This window comes from Callorhinus ursinus, unplaced genomic scaffold, assembly GCF_003265705.2.
Source record: "Callorhinus ursinus isolate GAN/ISIS: 27379988/994484 unplaced genomic scaffold, GSC_fseal_2.0 scaffold9, whole genome shotgun sequence".
NCBI classification, from domain to species: Eukaryota; Metazoa; Chordata; class Mammalia; order Carnivora; family Otariidae; genus Callorhinus; species Callorhinus ursinus.
Window position 1 is genome coordinate 37,616,038 of NW_027397071.1, and position 15,184 is coordinate 37,631,221.

At 35.8% G+C, this 15,184-nt stretch overlaps 1 protein-coding gene and 1 pseudogene across 1 annotated transcript in view; one reads left to right on the forward strand and one right to left on the reverse strand.

The window, feature by feature from the left end:
* The window catches only part of PIGK (phosphatidylinositol glycan anchor biosynthesis class K), a 109,671-nt gene that overhangs the window by 12,244 nt on the left and 82,243 nt on the right, over nucleotides 1-15,184 (forward strand). The window lies entirely within an intron of this gene.
* On the reverse strand, nucleotides 11,323-11,902 carry LOC141373368 (protein tyrosine phosphatase type IVA 1 pseudogene; annotated as a pseudogene).

Consider the following 15,184-nt stretch of genomic DNA (forward strand, 5'->3'; position numbering starts at 1 on the left):
CATTCTTTAGTATACTGTACAGAGTTGAATGAATGAATGAATGAATAGTATGCTAAAAACTACTAGCCAAGTGGAATTGATTGGTCTAGGCTAGAAAGGAAATATTTATGAATACTGCTTATTTATATTCCTTTTATTTATTTATTTTTTTAAGTAAGCTCTACACCCAGTGTGAGGCTTGAGCTCACAAACCCAAGATCAAGGTCAACAAATTGTGTTGGGAAAACTGGACAGCTACATGAAAAAGAATGAAATTGTACCACTTTCTTTTGCCATACATAAAAACAAACTCAAAATGGGTTAGAGACCTAGATGTGAGACCTGAAACCATAAAATTCCTAGAAGAAAACATAGGCAGTAATCTCTTTGACATCAACCATAGGGACATTTTTGTATTTATGCTTCCTTTGGCAAGGGAAACAAAAGCAAAATTAAACTATTGGGACTATACCAAAATAAAAAGTTTTTGCACAATGAAGGAAACCATCAATAAAACCAAAGGCCAACCTACTGAATGGGAGAAGATATTTGCAAATGATGTATCTGATAAGGGGTTAATACCCAAAATATATAAAGAACATACAACTCAACACACACACACACACACACACACAATCCAGTTTAGAAATGGGCAGAGGATATGAACGGACTTTTTTCCAAAGAAGATATACAGATAGCCAGCAGACACACAAAAAGATGCTCAACTTCACTAATCATCAAGGAAATGCAAATGAAAACAACAAGTGAGATACACAGTTGTAAAAATGGCTAAAATAAAAAAATGGAAAATAACAAGTGTTGACAAGGATGTGGAGAAAAGCTTTTGCACCATTGGTGGGAATGCAACCTGGTGCAGCCACTGTGGAAAACAGTATGGAGGTTCCTTGAAAAACTAAAAATAGAATTACCATATGATCTAGTAATTCCACTACTGGGTATTTACCCAAAGAAAATGAAAACACTAATTCGAAAAGATGTATGCACCCTGAGGTTCATTGCAGCATTATTTACAATAGCCAAGATATAGCAGCAGACTATGTGTCAATCCACAGATGAATGGATAAAGAAGTGGTGTGTATATAGGCAACGGAATATTACTCAGCCATCAAAAAGAATAAAATTTTGCTGTTTGCAAGAACATTGAAAGATCTCGAGGATATACTGTTAAGTGAAATGAGTCAGAGTAGAACAAATGCCATATGATCTCACTCATATGTGGAATTTAGGAACCAAATGAACAAATAAAAGAGACAAAAAACCAGATTCTGGTTACCAGAGGGGAAGTGAGTGGGGGCAATAGGTAAAATAGGTGAAGGGGATTAAAGAGCACACTTAACGTGATGAACACTGAATAATGTATAGAGTTATTGAATCACTATATTGTATAACTGAAACTAATATAACACTGTATGTTAATTATACTTGAATAAAGAAGAAGAGAAAAAAATTAAAATAGTGACTCAGAATGGTTAAATGACTTGCTTAAGGTCCACTAAAGTTACCATTATGTAATAGAACCAGAATATGAATTCAGATCTTTGGACTTTATGGCTGGAGCATTTCCATTATATCACAACTATCTCTTCCCTAAGAAATTGCAACAATTAATATTTATGTGACATTTATAATTAGAGAATTCTTTTAATAACATTTAATTTTATTCTTATTCCAGTCCTATAGAGATTGGTATTATTATGCACACTGATCATTTTATACCTTATTAAATTAAAAGATCTAGGGGTGCCTGGGTGGCTCAGTCCCTAAGCGTCTGCCTTTGGCTCACGTCATGATCCCAGGGCCCTGGGATCGAGCCCCACATCGGGCTCCCCGCTCAGCAGGAAGCCTACTTCTCCCTCTCCCACTCCCCCTGCTTGTGTTCCCTCTCTCGCTGTGTCTCTGTCAAATAAATAAAATCTTAAAAAAAAAAATAAAAGATCTATATCTGCATGTTGAATGTAGTACTGAGGTGTTATGAAAGTACTTAATTTAATAAATATAAGGAATGCCTCTCCTATTTCCTCATTTACTTATTTTTTCCATAGTTTCTGCATTGTCTTAGTCTTCATTATTTGATGTGTCACACACTTCATACTTCTGTACATCATTATGCTTTGTAGCTGTAATACACGCTTCTGTACTTCAGCAGCTTTGTAGCTGTTTATTCCCTGTCTCTAGTCTTTTTTCTCTCTCCAACTCATCCTACACACAGCTGTTAGAATTCTTTCTCAGACACTGCTTTCATGTTTTCACTCCCACGATCAAGAACCTGCAGTGACTCTCTGTTGCCTTTCTGAAAAATCCAGAATTTTCATCCAGCCTTCAGTCTTTACTCCTTTGTTAATTCCAATTTACTATGTTCATTTGTAGATCCATTATGGCACCTACTACATAATATTTAGTCACTCTCATTTCTCTTTCTATGTATTTATATATATATTTTTTTACCATTTATCCCACCTAAAACACTTTATATCCTCTATGCCTTCCTTTCCACCCATATATCTTTCTTTCCTTTGTGTCACTGTGTAGAACATCATAGAGTACTCTGTATAGGGAGGTCACCGAGTGCTTAAAAAAATTGCAATTCAATTTATATAATTTTATAATTATATATTCAAAATTTTATTGTTACTATTTTTATTCTATGATTTTGTCTAATTTTGCATGAACAAAGGGACTGGAACTATAGTAAATGTGCTTTGTAAATAATTTGCAATATATTGAAGTTATTGTCAAGGTATAATATTAAGTGACGCCTTTGATTGTTCTGCTTCTTGCCTCCTGTCACTTCCCAATGGTTTTTTCTCATATACTCTGTAAAAATATAAATAATAGTGTTTGAATATAGATACTTATGTATTCTTAACAGTCTGTCATTTTATTCTCACGTTGGCAGCTGATCTGTCTGCCACTCCACATGATGTTCCGGTGAAGTGTATAATATCTTGAATAGGGGAACACTTAGAATAGTTAAGAAGTTGAAATGTGCTCTAAGGAGGAGAATAGTGACAAGGGTAAAAGGAGCATTTTGGCCACTGCTATCATGCTTTTATCTTTAAATAATTAGAAACCACTTGAAAGACTAAGAAGACTGTGAAGGATTTTATGGAGCAAAGGGGTAATTTCTTTATTGATTTGTAAATACATAGGAAGGTTTTGGGATGTCCAAGAAGCGAGAGATGCTTATTTCCTAATCAGTACCTCAATGTTTTTATTACTGAAACTAGCTTCTTATCTGGTAACTTGATTTCCTTGACTTTGTTCTTTTTTAGAATCATCTTGGCTATTTTGGGGTCTTGTTTCTTCCACATTAAGTTTAGAATCAGCTTTGCCAAATTCTTAAAACTCTGTTGGGATTTTGATTTGCATTGCAGTAAATTTTAGATTAACTTAAAATGGGCTGTTTATGGCATTAAATCTTTATGTATGTATAAGGTATATCTCCATGTAATTATGTGTTTAACAGCTTTCAACTAAGTTTTATAATTTTTAATTTTTCTCCATAAGCATTTTTGGTAGAATTTTGTTGTCTTATTTTTTTGTTGTTGATCTTGTAAATGTACCATTTAAAAAGTACTTTTCTTCTGTTGCACATACAGTTGGCTTTTGTATATTGTTCTAGCAACCTGCTGAGCTGTATTAATTTTAATAATTTGACTATAAATTCTTTTTTAGTGGCCATAAAATCTGCAAACAATGACAGTTTTCTTTCTTTCAAATCTTTATACCATAAACGCTTTTTTTTAAAAGATTATTTGAGAGAGTGAGAAAGAGCACGAGTGGAGGGGAGGGTCAGAGGAAGAGGGAGAGGCAGACCCCTGCTGAGCAGGGAGCCTCACGTGGGGCTCGATCCCAGGACCCTGAGATCATGACCTGAGCTGAAGGCAGTTGCTTAACCGACTGAGCCACCCCGGCACCCCAACCAAAAACTTTTTTTGAATCTTCAAAAGCTTTCATATTTGAAAATTTGGGGATAAAAATTATCTTTAAAGACCCCAAAATTAGTAATACAGAGAAACCTTTATTTTATCCATGAAAAAAATGTGTTCCTGAGAGATAATGTGATATTTAAGGTCAACAATTGTGTGGTGGCAGACATAATACTAGAATTCTGGTTATAGTGATTATATTTTACCATGTTGTCCAATTCATCAGCATAAATGAATGAAATATTAAAGAAAAAGGATAAGTGAAAGCAATTAATTTAAAATAAAGGTAAATGTTAATATGCTTTATGAAGCTGATATTTGCATGATAATATGCTTAATTTACTAATGTAAAGAATAATCTGATAACCTTACCAAAATTACAATAGCTAATCTTCAGAGCTTTTCTTGAAATAAGCTTTCTCTGGAGCTATTCATCTATTTCAATTTGAAGATAACTCAGAAAGTTATTTTTATTCTCACTTTGGTACCTCCAATAAAGTGAACCTATTGGTGTGGGTTGTCTCTAGTATTTATATGAATGTGCAGTACCTTGATTGCCTGAGTATTTGTGATGCTTGTTAAATAGTACTGGAGCACCTGGTGGCTCGGTCCATTAAGTGTCTGACTCTTGATTTTGCCTCGGGTTATGACCTCAGGGTTATGGGATCAAGCCCTGCGTCAGGCTCCATGCTCAGTGGGGAGTCTGCTTGAGATTCTTTTCCCCTCCCTCTCCTTCCCTTTCTGTTCTTCCCCCTGCTCATGTGTTCTCTCTCTCACTCTCTTTCTCTAAAATAAATTTTTTAAAAAATATAGTCTTATTGGATGCTTGTTTTAAAGTCAGTTATAAACCAATTTAAAGTTCAGGTGCTTCCAAGGATTGTGTAAATGTAAGGAAATCATAATTTAGATGGGAGGCAATTAGCACAGTATTTAAGAGTACAGGCTGTTAGTAAAACACTCTCTGTTTGGAGATGACATAACAATATATATAGAAAATCCTAAAGACTCCAACAAAACACTCTCAGAGCTAATAAACAAATTCAATAAAGAGGCAGGATATAAAATCAGTGTACAAAAATCTATTGTTTCTGTACACTAATAACAAACTATCAAAAAGAGAAATTAAGAAAATCCCATTTACAATTGTATCGAAAAATTAATAAAGTACCTAGGAATTAATTTAATCAAGGAGTTGGAAGACCTGTAAACTGAAAACTATAAGGCATTAATGAAAAAAGTTGAAGAACACAAATAAATGGAAAGATATTTTGTGCTCATGGATTGGAAGAATTAATGTTGTTAAAATGACCATACTACCCAAAGCAATCTACAAATTCAGTGCAATCCCTATCAAAATTCCAATGGCATTTTTCACAGACAAAAAAACAAAAATTTGTATGGAACCACAAAAGACCCCAAATAGACAAAGCAATCTTGAGAAAGAAAAAAAAGGTGGAGTCATCACACTTCCTGATTTCAAACTATAGTGCAGCAAAACTATAGTACTCAAAACCACTATGGTATTGGCATGAGAATAAACACAGCCCAATGGAACAAGATAGAGCCCCGGAATAAATCTATACATATGTGGTCAGTTAATTTACAACAAAGAAGTGAAGAATATAAAATATTGAAAGGATGGTCTCTTCGATACATGATGTTAGGAAAACTGGACAGCCACATGCAAAAGAACAAAACTGGACTGCTAACTTAGATTGTACATAAGCATCAACTCAAAATGGATTAAAGGCTTGAATGGGAGAACCTGAAACCATAAAACTTTTAGAAGAAAACATAGTAAATTCTGACATCAGTCTTGGTGATGATTTTTTTAAATTTGACAACAGAAGTAAAAATAAAAAAGTGGGACTGTATTGAACTAAAAAGCTTCTGTACATCAAAGGAAACCATCAACAAAATGAAAAAAATCTACCAAATGGGAGAAGATAATCTGTAAATCATATATCTGATAAGGGGTTAATACCCCAAATATATAAAGAACCCATATAACTAACAAGAAATAATCCAATTAAAAAATGGTCAGAGGATCTGAATAGACATTTTCCAAAGAAGACATGCTGATGGCAAATAGTTATATGAAAATATTCTTAATATTACTAATCATCAGGGAAATGCAAATCAAAACTACAGTATCACCTCCCGCCTGTTAGAATGGCTATTACCAAAAAGACAAGAAATAACAAGTGCTGGTGAGGATACGGAGAAAGTACTCTCATGCACTGTTGATAGGAATGTAAATTAGTACAGCCACTATGGAAAACAATAAGTAGGTTCATCAAAAAGTTAAAAGTAGGACTAACATATGATCCAGCAATTATATATCTGGGTATTTATCCTAAGGAAATAAAAACACTAACTCAAAAAGATATCTGAACCCCATGTTTATTGTATTATGTACAGTAGCTGAGACATAGAAACAACATAAGTGTCAATGGATAAATGGATGGATAAAGAAGATGTGGTATGTATGTACAATGGAATATTATTTAGCTATAAAAGAAGGAAATTCTGCTAATTGTGACAACATGGATGGACCTTTGAAGGCATTATGCTAAATGAGATAAAGCAGAGGAAAACAAATACTGTATGATCTCACTTATATGTGGAATCTAAAAAACATAGATACAAGGAACTGATTGGTGGTTGCCAGAGGCAGGGGGTAGTAGGTGGGGAAAATGGGTAAAAGTGGTTAAAAGGTGCAACTTCCAGGGCCACCTAGGTAGCTCAGTTAGTTAAGCCGTCTGACTCTTGATCTGAGCTCAGGTCTTGATCTCAGGGTCGTTTGGGCTCCACATTAGGCTCCATGTTGGGCTCCGCATTGGGCTCCACTGTGGGCATGGAGCCTACTTAAAAAAAAAAGGTACAGACTTCCAGTTATAAAACTAGTAAGTCCTGGAGATGTAATGCACAGCATGATGAGAAAAAAAAAGAAACGGTACAAACTCTAGAGTCAGGCCAGACTACAAAGTCTGATCTAACTTCAGAAGTAGGCAGGAATGATGACTTATGTTGCATTTGCTTCAGATTGCTACCAAACCAACAAAGAAGCAATGCGAAGTATATATGAGATAAGGATATGAGGAAGTGGCTACAGCTCTCCTTTACTTGTTTGTTACCGTGGTGATCCTGAATTTGGTAGTTTGTGAAGACCTGCAAAGCGTGAGAAACCAGCCAGGTCAGAGGGATCCAGAACAATCACCAGCACTGCCTGCCATCCCATTAGGCAATTTCTTGCTGTGCTTGAGATTTATACTTACATGTTTTATTTCCTACTGCATCATCAGGCCTTCAGCAAACCTGGAAAAGGCCTGTAAAAGTCCTAGCTAATTTGTTTATCTTGGATGAACTATTTAATCTCTCTCAGCCTTAGTGCCCTTGTTTATAAGATGGAGAAAGAAGACCTATAAGGGGTGAATTTTGGTGGTTCATCAATTGGATTGGGAGTAATTCCCAAATTCCTTGCATCATTCCACAATTTCATGAATCAGCCTATCATTTTTTCTGATTATTGCACTGGCCTAGCATCAACTGACTTGGCATTAATGTAATGATCCTGAATACTGGTTTTACTGTGACCGTCTTAATTACCATAAGAAAGGTCATAAAAGGGTATAGGTTTGTAAGTTGAGCCATTTTGAGTTATGAGTTGCCTGTATAGACCAGGCAGGAGTAACATGCCTCTTAGTAAGAAAAGGAGAAAGAAGCAGATGCTTGCAGAAGAGCCGAGTCACATTAGTGACAAAACACTGGCATCCATAATGTTTCACAGGTTTTTATTGTTGATATCTCAAACTACTTTCTGGTCTCTGTAGGGCTTTATTCTTGAATTTTCACTGAATTATGTGCCATGCTAATTCATCTTCCTTCTTTGAACTAGCTTTAGTGATTCCTTACAAATAAGAGAGCCTAACTAGAGTACCTATTAGGGAGTGGATAAAGGGTTAACAAAGCCCTTTTCTAATATAAAAAAAATGGACTTTTGTTCACTTTGTAACTCTGTTCTTTTGGATATCTGATAAGGTAGGCAACATTGCTTTTGGTAAATTGTTCCCTTACTGATTAGATAATTGTAAGTGGACCAGGATAAATAAATCATAAGTACTTGAGGAGAAGCCCATACCTTTGGGCTTCTCTGAGTGGGAGGATTCTTGTAATTGGGCTTGTTCCTTGGAGGGACCCTGAAAAGTATGTCTATGGAGTTATTGCACAAGAGGTTGACTCTAGTTGGGCATGAGGTTTCTAAACGAAAGTGGATATTCTGCCCACCCATATAAGTCTCACTGCCTCATCCTTGAGTTATCATCTGAAGCACCAAAAAGGATAGCTTGGGAGGATCACATACACATATACACTTATGCCATGCTGTTAGCTATAGCCTCTTAGACTTGAAAGAGAAAGTCCTGGACAGTTATGTATATTGCTATAGATTGTTGTGCGGGTACTCCCGTGGAAGAGGAATGTCTAACAGTTTTTATATTTTGTTGCTATAACAAATAGCCACAAATTTAGTGGATTAAAGTAATGCACACTAGTTTTGGATATCAGATGGCCAAAATGTGTCGTCAGATCTGTGTTCCTTCTGAAAGCTCTAGGGGAAAATCTATTTCCTTATTTTTTCCAGCTTCTAGAGGCTTCCTGCTTTCCTTGGCTTGGCTCATGGCCCTATTCTCCATTTTTAAAGTCACCAGCATAACATCTTCAGTGACTCTTCTGTTGTCATATTTCCTTCTTCCTCTTTGTTTCTGCTGTCACATTACCTTCTCTGACTCTGATGCTCTCTCTTATAAGGACCTAGTGGTTACAATGGGTTTACTCAGATAATTCAGGATAACCTCCTCATCTCAAGATCCCTAACTTAATCACATCTGCAAATTCACTTTTATCTTTAAAGGTAATGTGTTTACAGTTTCTGGGGATTAGGACATAGGCATCTTTTGGGGCCGTCTTTTAGGTCTACCTGTCTTCCTGGCAAATGTTTCCTGTTCTGTATCCTTCTAACTGAATTTGATGCCAACTGTGGTCATCTTGAATGTTTAATGGATCCTATCAAGAAGACACCTAGTGGGTGTGACAGATAGGAGTGTTTGGAATACTGGAAAAGCAAGGAATCATGAAACCCAAGAAGAGTTGGCCAAGAAAATAGCGCCACATAAGAGGTGCACTCAATTCCTTATGAATTAGATGAGTAGAATTATGATTATAATAGTTTGAAGAGTTAATGGGAAGCAAGGAAGTAGAAAAAGTGCCTGGAGGATCTTGACTGAGAATGAAGGAGAAAGGGAGCATAGACTGAGGGGACTTAGAACCGAGACAGATTTTTGTATTTGAGACAGAAGGACTTTATTTAGGGGAATATGCCAAAAGAAGGGAAATGTAAAAACTGGAAGGGAGGGAATAAAATTAATTTGGGGGTTCTTAGGTATCTGCATTGACTCTTCCATTTATTACACTGATTCTTTCTGAAGTACATTGAAGAATTGGGGGGGGACCAATAAAATGCCTGATGCATTTGAGGTTATATGACTGAGGATGGGTGCTAGGTTGGTCTGATAAATAGGAAGGAAGGCAACTGGTAGGGGGTGGGGTGGAATATGCACTAATTTAATTTACTTCTTTTCTCCATCTTCCCTCTTTCCCTTTTCCAACCAATAAATATATGTTGAGAGCCTATGGTGTTTAGAATACACTTGACGGGCACCTGGGTGGCTCAGTTGGTTAAGCGTCTGCCTTCGGCTCAGGTCATGATCCTGGAGTCCTGGGATCGAGTCCCACATTGGGCTCCCTGCTCGGCGGAGAGTCGGCTTCTCCCTCTGACCCTCTTCCCTCTCGGGCTCTCTATCTCTCATTCTCTCTCTCTCTCAAATAAATAAATAAAATCTTAAAAAAAAATAGAATACACTTGACAATTTGTACAATTTAAACTGAAGTGGAGATATAGGGAAGAGAAAAGGGCAGGAGAGTAAACTGTAGCCTCCAAGAAAAAACGTACATGTTTGGATGGTGGCAATGGGAGTGACCAAAAAATAAGTCAGATTCAACTTGACATTTCACTGTAAGTGGTGGTAATAATAAGTATTTCTAAGAGAGTTCTGAGGATCCTAATGGAGAATAGATAAAAACAATGTAATTCTCTGTCACGTTATATCTGACTCTTCCTGAGCTGTTAAAAGGGTAAGTGAAATTAACATTTGTGGACATAATTTGATTTCTTTGGAGAAAAGATATCTCACAGAATTTTGTATTAATGGTTTCCAAGAATTTGACCTGAGCATAAGTGGGAGGTTACTCAATTCAGTAAAAGGTATCCTGACATTAAATCCTTAACACCCACCCATTAACTTTTATTCAACATTATATCCATGCCCAAGGCTTCCAATCTTGAAATTCAGATATGTTATTTTAGAAAGTAAAACCCTTATTAATCAGAACTTAATTTACCTAAAATGTCAGTTTTTCTCCACTGTATTAGAAGCAAAGGACAATCAAATAAGACCTTAATAGGGAGTTTGTTCTAACAAATATATTTTAGGTTTTATCCTGGGCAAATAAAATCCAACTTAATTTCCTGCATTTCACTGAATTCTGTTTATATTGTTATATTTAATAAAATAGATATTCAAATGTTAGCTTTCATATACTAATAAAGATTTTTGTTTAATAGATTATTCTTATTTAGGAAAGTAGATACTGTCTTTTTTTTTTTTTTTTTGCATTTCACTATTTATTTAGATGTTTGGCTTTCACACTAGGTTTTTACAAACTGGTGAACCCTGACAAATTATTTCTCCCATGGAGCTGTAACTACACATTACAAGACAGTATAAATATATGGTTGAACTAACATTAATACACATTGCTTTTTGATCAGTTATATAATAAATTATCAAATATCTAAATACTGACTAACAAAAATCAATGGTTACATAAGCCTGATATACACTAGTATGACTGTGGGCAATGTAAATATAAAATGAGCAAACAAATAACCATATAGTCTTTGATTCCAATGTTTGAAATGACTGAAATAATGAACCACATAAGATCTAGCATGTTCATAGTTCCTAGGTTTTAGTTCTATATGATACTAAAAATATACAAGTGTTATTTGTATTGAGTATTTTGGTACCTAATCTGTCTATATTTCTTATGTATTGATAAGATTCTGGCATGGGAAAAGATTTAAAGACTGAAGGCTCAGTACCGTATGATTTCAGGAAGGGTCGGCTAGTACAAATGATAAGCAGATTTGAACTGCTGAACTGCTGAACTGCTAAGCGTCCAGAAAGGTTGGCTGTAACCTAAACAGAGGTTCTATGAAGCATGTAACCTGGTAAAACTGCTTTTCAGTATTCCTACAAAAGTTTCATTAGACTTATTCACCGAGCCAACTTCTTGGGTAATGTGCACAGCAAATTAGGTCCTGTGTGAAGTTCCACTTCCAAGACAGTAGCGTCAGGCACCCCAGTTTTATTGGCCATTGATGTTTTTGCAGCACAGACACATTCTATAGTGATACTTCTCTAAATACAGAAGTTGCTTGATGTTAAAGCTCCATGGCTGCTTTTGTCTTACAATCTGTACTGCATCTCTATGTTTCATTCCTGAGCACACAAGCATTGGAGCTCTCCCGTGGCCTGCAACACAATGAACAGCAGCACAACAACCAGGTTCTTCACAAAACTTGATTTTTGCAAAACTTAAACAGTTATCAGTAATCTGGTTGGATGGTGGTACAGCTTCATCAAAAGGCCACTCAAGAACATGGATGCCTTCCTTTTCCATAAGAGCAGTGTTATGCATTGCTTCCTATACTCTTACTATTGTGGTAATGCCCTGTTTCTTAAGTTTCTCAATAACTTTGTTTAAGGTCTTATTGGTTGGATTGTGTATAATAAGAAATATATTCTTGTATGGTTGACTTCCATGGGAGTTGAGCAGTTCATTCAAGCCATGTTCATTTAGTTTAAAATATTCGTTAGAGTTATGAGCTAATTTTAAAAATTGAATATAGAAATGTAAAGAAACTTCAACAGCCTCCACTTGAAATTCTCAGTGCTGTGAGTATGAAGTTGGGAGTAATGGGAAATGAAATGAACCTCCTAACAAGAAGCAGGAAATCTTCAATCCACTAATATTGAGCAAATGGAAAGGTAGTGCACTGAGGCTTACCCCATCTAGGTCAGAACTGGAAAATGCTTTGCGGATTTCAATTCAACACTTCTGTGGTCAGGGTAACTGCTCTTCTGTGGCTTCTTGGAGAGCTAATGAATTTCTACAGTTCTCTTGCCCTCATAAATGTCGTGCTGTGCTTGGCAGTAATCTTTCCTGTCCTTTAGAAATTTCATACATGTGTGATGATAGAAAAGAATATACTCACTCATTGAGGGTTGTAGCTTAATGCTACAGTGGGTGCTGAGGTGGCAGCGACACAGGTGGCCATGGCTACAGCCTCAGGACAGGGCGTCCATGGTGGCCAGTGGCAGGGTGGAGGCCGTGCAAGAGCTGCTAGGGGCACTGGGCCAGTATTGGGTTTTGAAAAAAAGTTGAAATCAGAACATTCCAGTCCCCGGCATTTTTAGTCAGATTTTTATTGTAATTTAAAAAAGATTTGGGGAAGATTTTTTTCCAGTTTTTTTTTAAAGGTGAAAACAGACTTAAAATCTGTAGCTCTGTAATTAAATTATTTATTTAAAATTTTAAAAATGTTTGTTATGAAGTTTAAACATAAATTTCATTGAGCCATGGAAAATAGAAATACTAAGGTGTGATTCTTATGAGGAAAAGTGATGTCCCTTTAATATTTGTTGATGTGAGTATTGAAATTATTAAAGATTTATTGTTGTTGTTGTTTGGCTCTGCTCATTACTTGGGAGTGGAGTAAAAGCCAGGGTATTCCATTGTGCCAAAGAATGTAGTAATGGATGGAAAATGTGTGGGCTTGGAAATAAAACCTCAACTCCCCTGCTTACCAGCCTTGTAACTTAGGGCAAGTGGTTTGACCTCACTGAATTTCCTTATCTTTAGAATGAAGACAAGAGTATTCTTCAGAATTGTTGTGATTTAGTGAGAATGAAGTATCTGACAGGACTGCAGCACAGTGCCTGTCACAAAGTCAACCCAGCAAATATTTGTTTCCACCATACTGTCCCTGTTAAAAGTTCCTGACTCAGAATTCTACCTTTCCCTTTTATTTTTAATTTGCTTGTCTACTAAAATTCTGTGTTCAAATTTGTTTTTGGAAGTTCTACCATATTGCTTGACATAGCTCTTCTGAATTTAAATCAGTTTTCTCTTTTACTCTCAAGAAATGAAGTACAGTGGTTCATTCTGTAGTCTTACCTTGTTTCCATTTTTCTATAACTTCTCTTATTTTTCAATAATCTTATTGAAATGTGAATCTATATTTGATAATTTCGAATAAATATTGTAGTAAGTGCTTGTACAATTTAATATGGAATGGTTAAATCAAATTCATGTCAATGAACACCATTTTATCGCTTTTAAAAAAACAAACTGTTGCATTACATTCCACTGAGATTTATTATTATCTTCCAGTTAATTACTCTTTTTATATGTGATAGTCTCCATTTTATATTTTTCTTCTTTAATTTTTGTTCTAGTTGATTCTTATGATCAAATTGAAGGGCAAAGTGGTGGCAAAATACTGTTCACCAGTGTTTGGTCTCTATATCTTATCCTTTGGCAAGTGGATTTTTAAAATAAATGATAAAACTGATACCTCAGAAGAAGCATAGCCATCCAAGTCCTCTTGATGAAAAGAATATCTAAATTCTTTTGCTTAATGCGCAGAGGAAGTTAAGAGGACCTTTTGATTTTTTTTGTTATTTGAGAATGGAAGTGTACCAGAGAAGACATATTGTGGATATTTGCATGTATTTTTCAGACAAAATTTGCAATTCAGGTGTTGTGGTCAAGTACTAGGAGAGTGCTTATAGCATTCTAAAAATTTTACATATAGACTGTTAAAATCTGCTGGTGCTAAGCAAGACTCCAAGATATGTAAAGTGGTTGAATTGGGGAGACCTGACTAAATCAGTACAGATCATTACTAGAAAAATAACAAAAGTAAAATTTCTGTTAAACATGAGAATATGTGAAAGACTGCACATAATGATTCCCATTTTGATGGACTATATGCAGTATATCAAGATTTTAAAAAATTTTATCCTATGTATTTTGACAAAAATAGGTTATGGTTGGTCAGTGGCATTCATTAATGCAACATTCTTTATTTGACTCTTGACCTTTCTGTGAGCCCATCCATAATGGTGGGGAAATGCAGTAACTTGTGATTTGGGTAATATAATGTACGGATTTGAATTCCAAGCCTTGAGGCTGGTGTGCTTGAGTAAGTCAGTAAACTAGTTAGTGGGAAGTTGAGCAATGGAAAACGGGAAGAGATTAAAAAAAAAAAATTGCCTACGGGAAAGGGGAAGGACATGGGTGAGGTGGCTCTGCTGCTTGCCCCCTACCCCATTATAGGAAGAGTGGTTGAGATTGGGGAGTGTTTGGAAGCAGAGATGAAGCAGGGAAGACTTAGGTAGAGGCTACAGGTGCTTGTGCAGATGGTTGAGAGTGAAGATATCAGGCCTGGTGGCTGAAAAGACCTGGTGAGGGAAGAGCCAGCAGCAGGATGTAATCCCATCACCTTTCTGTAGAAAAGAGTCAGGGGCTTTGGGGAATTGATTGGCGACTGTGTAGGACATTAACCTCTGTACCTCTTTGAAGTTCTGTTCTCTAATTTTTGCATTTAAGTGGGCACTTTTAAGTTATACCTTACTACGTTTAAAGGAGAAATTATATGCTTTAGTGCTGCTATTCTTTAATTTGAAAGTTTGCTAAGGTCTCTGGATGGTTCCATTTAGAATTTCAAGGGCCTATTTTATGTCAGTTATGTGCTATAAATATTGAACAGCAATAATGAGTTTATGCATTTACCTTAATTACCTGAGTTGATTAAATTATCAGTATAAAACAAAACACATCATTATATTCTTCCAAATCCTAGTTCATATAATTTAAGGGTAATACAGGATTGTTAAAAGCAAATAAATGATCATGTCAAACAACTGGGTTGGAATCTGAACTCTTCTATTTACTAGCTGTGTGACCTGGGACATGTTACTTAACTTCTGTGTGCCTCAGTTTCATAAGCTGTAAAATAGGGATGATAATAATACATATCTTGGAAATAATGTATGAGATAGTTCTTA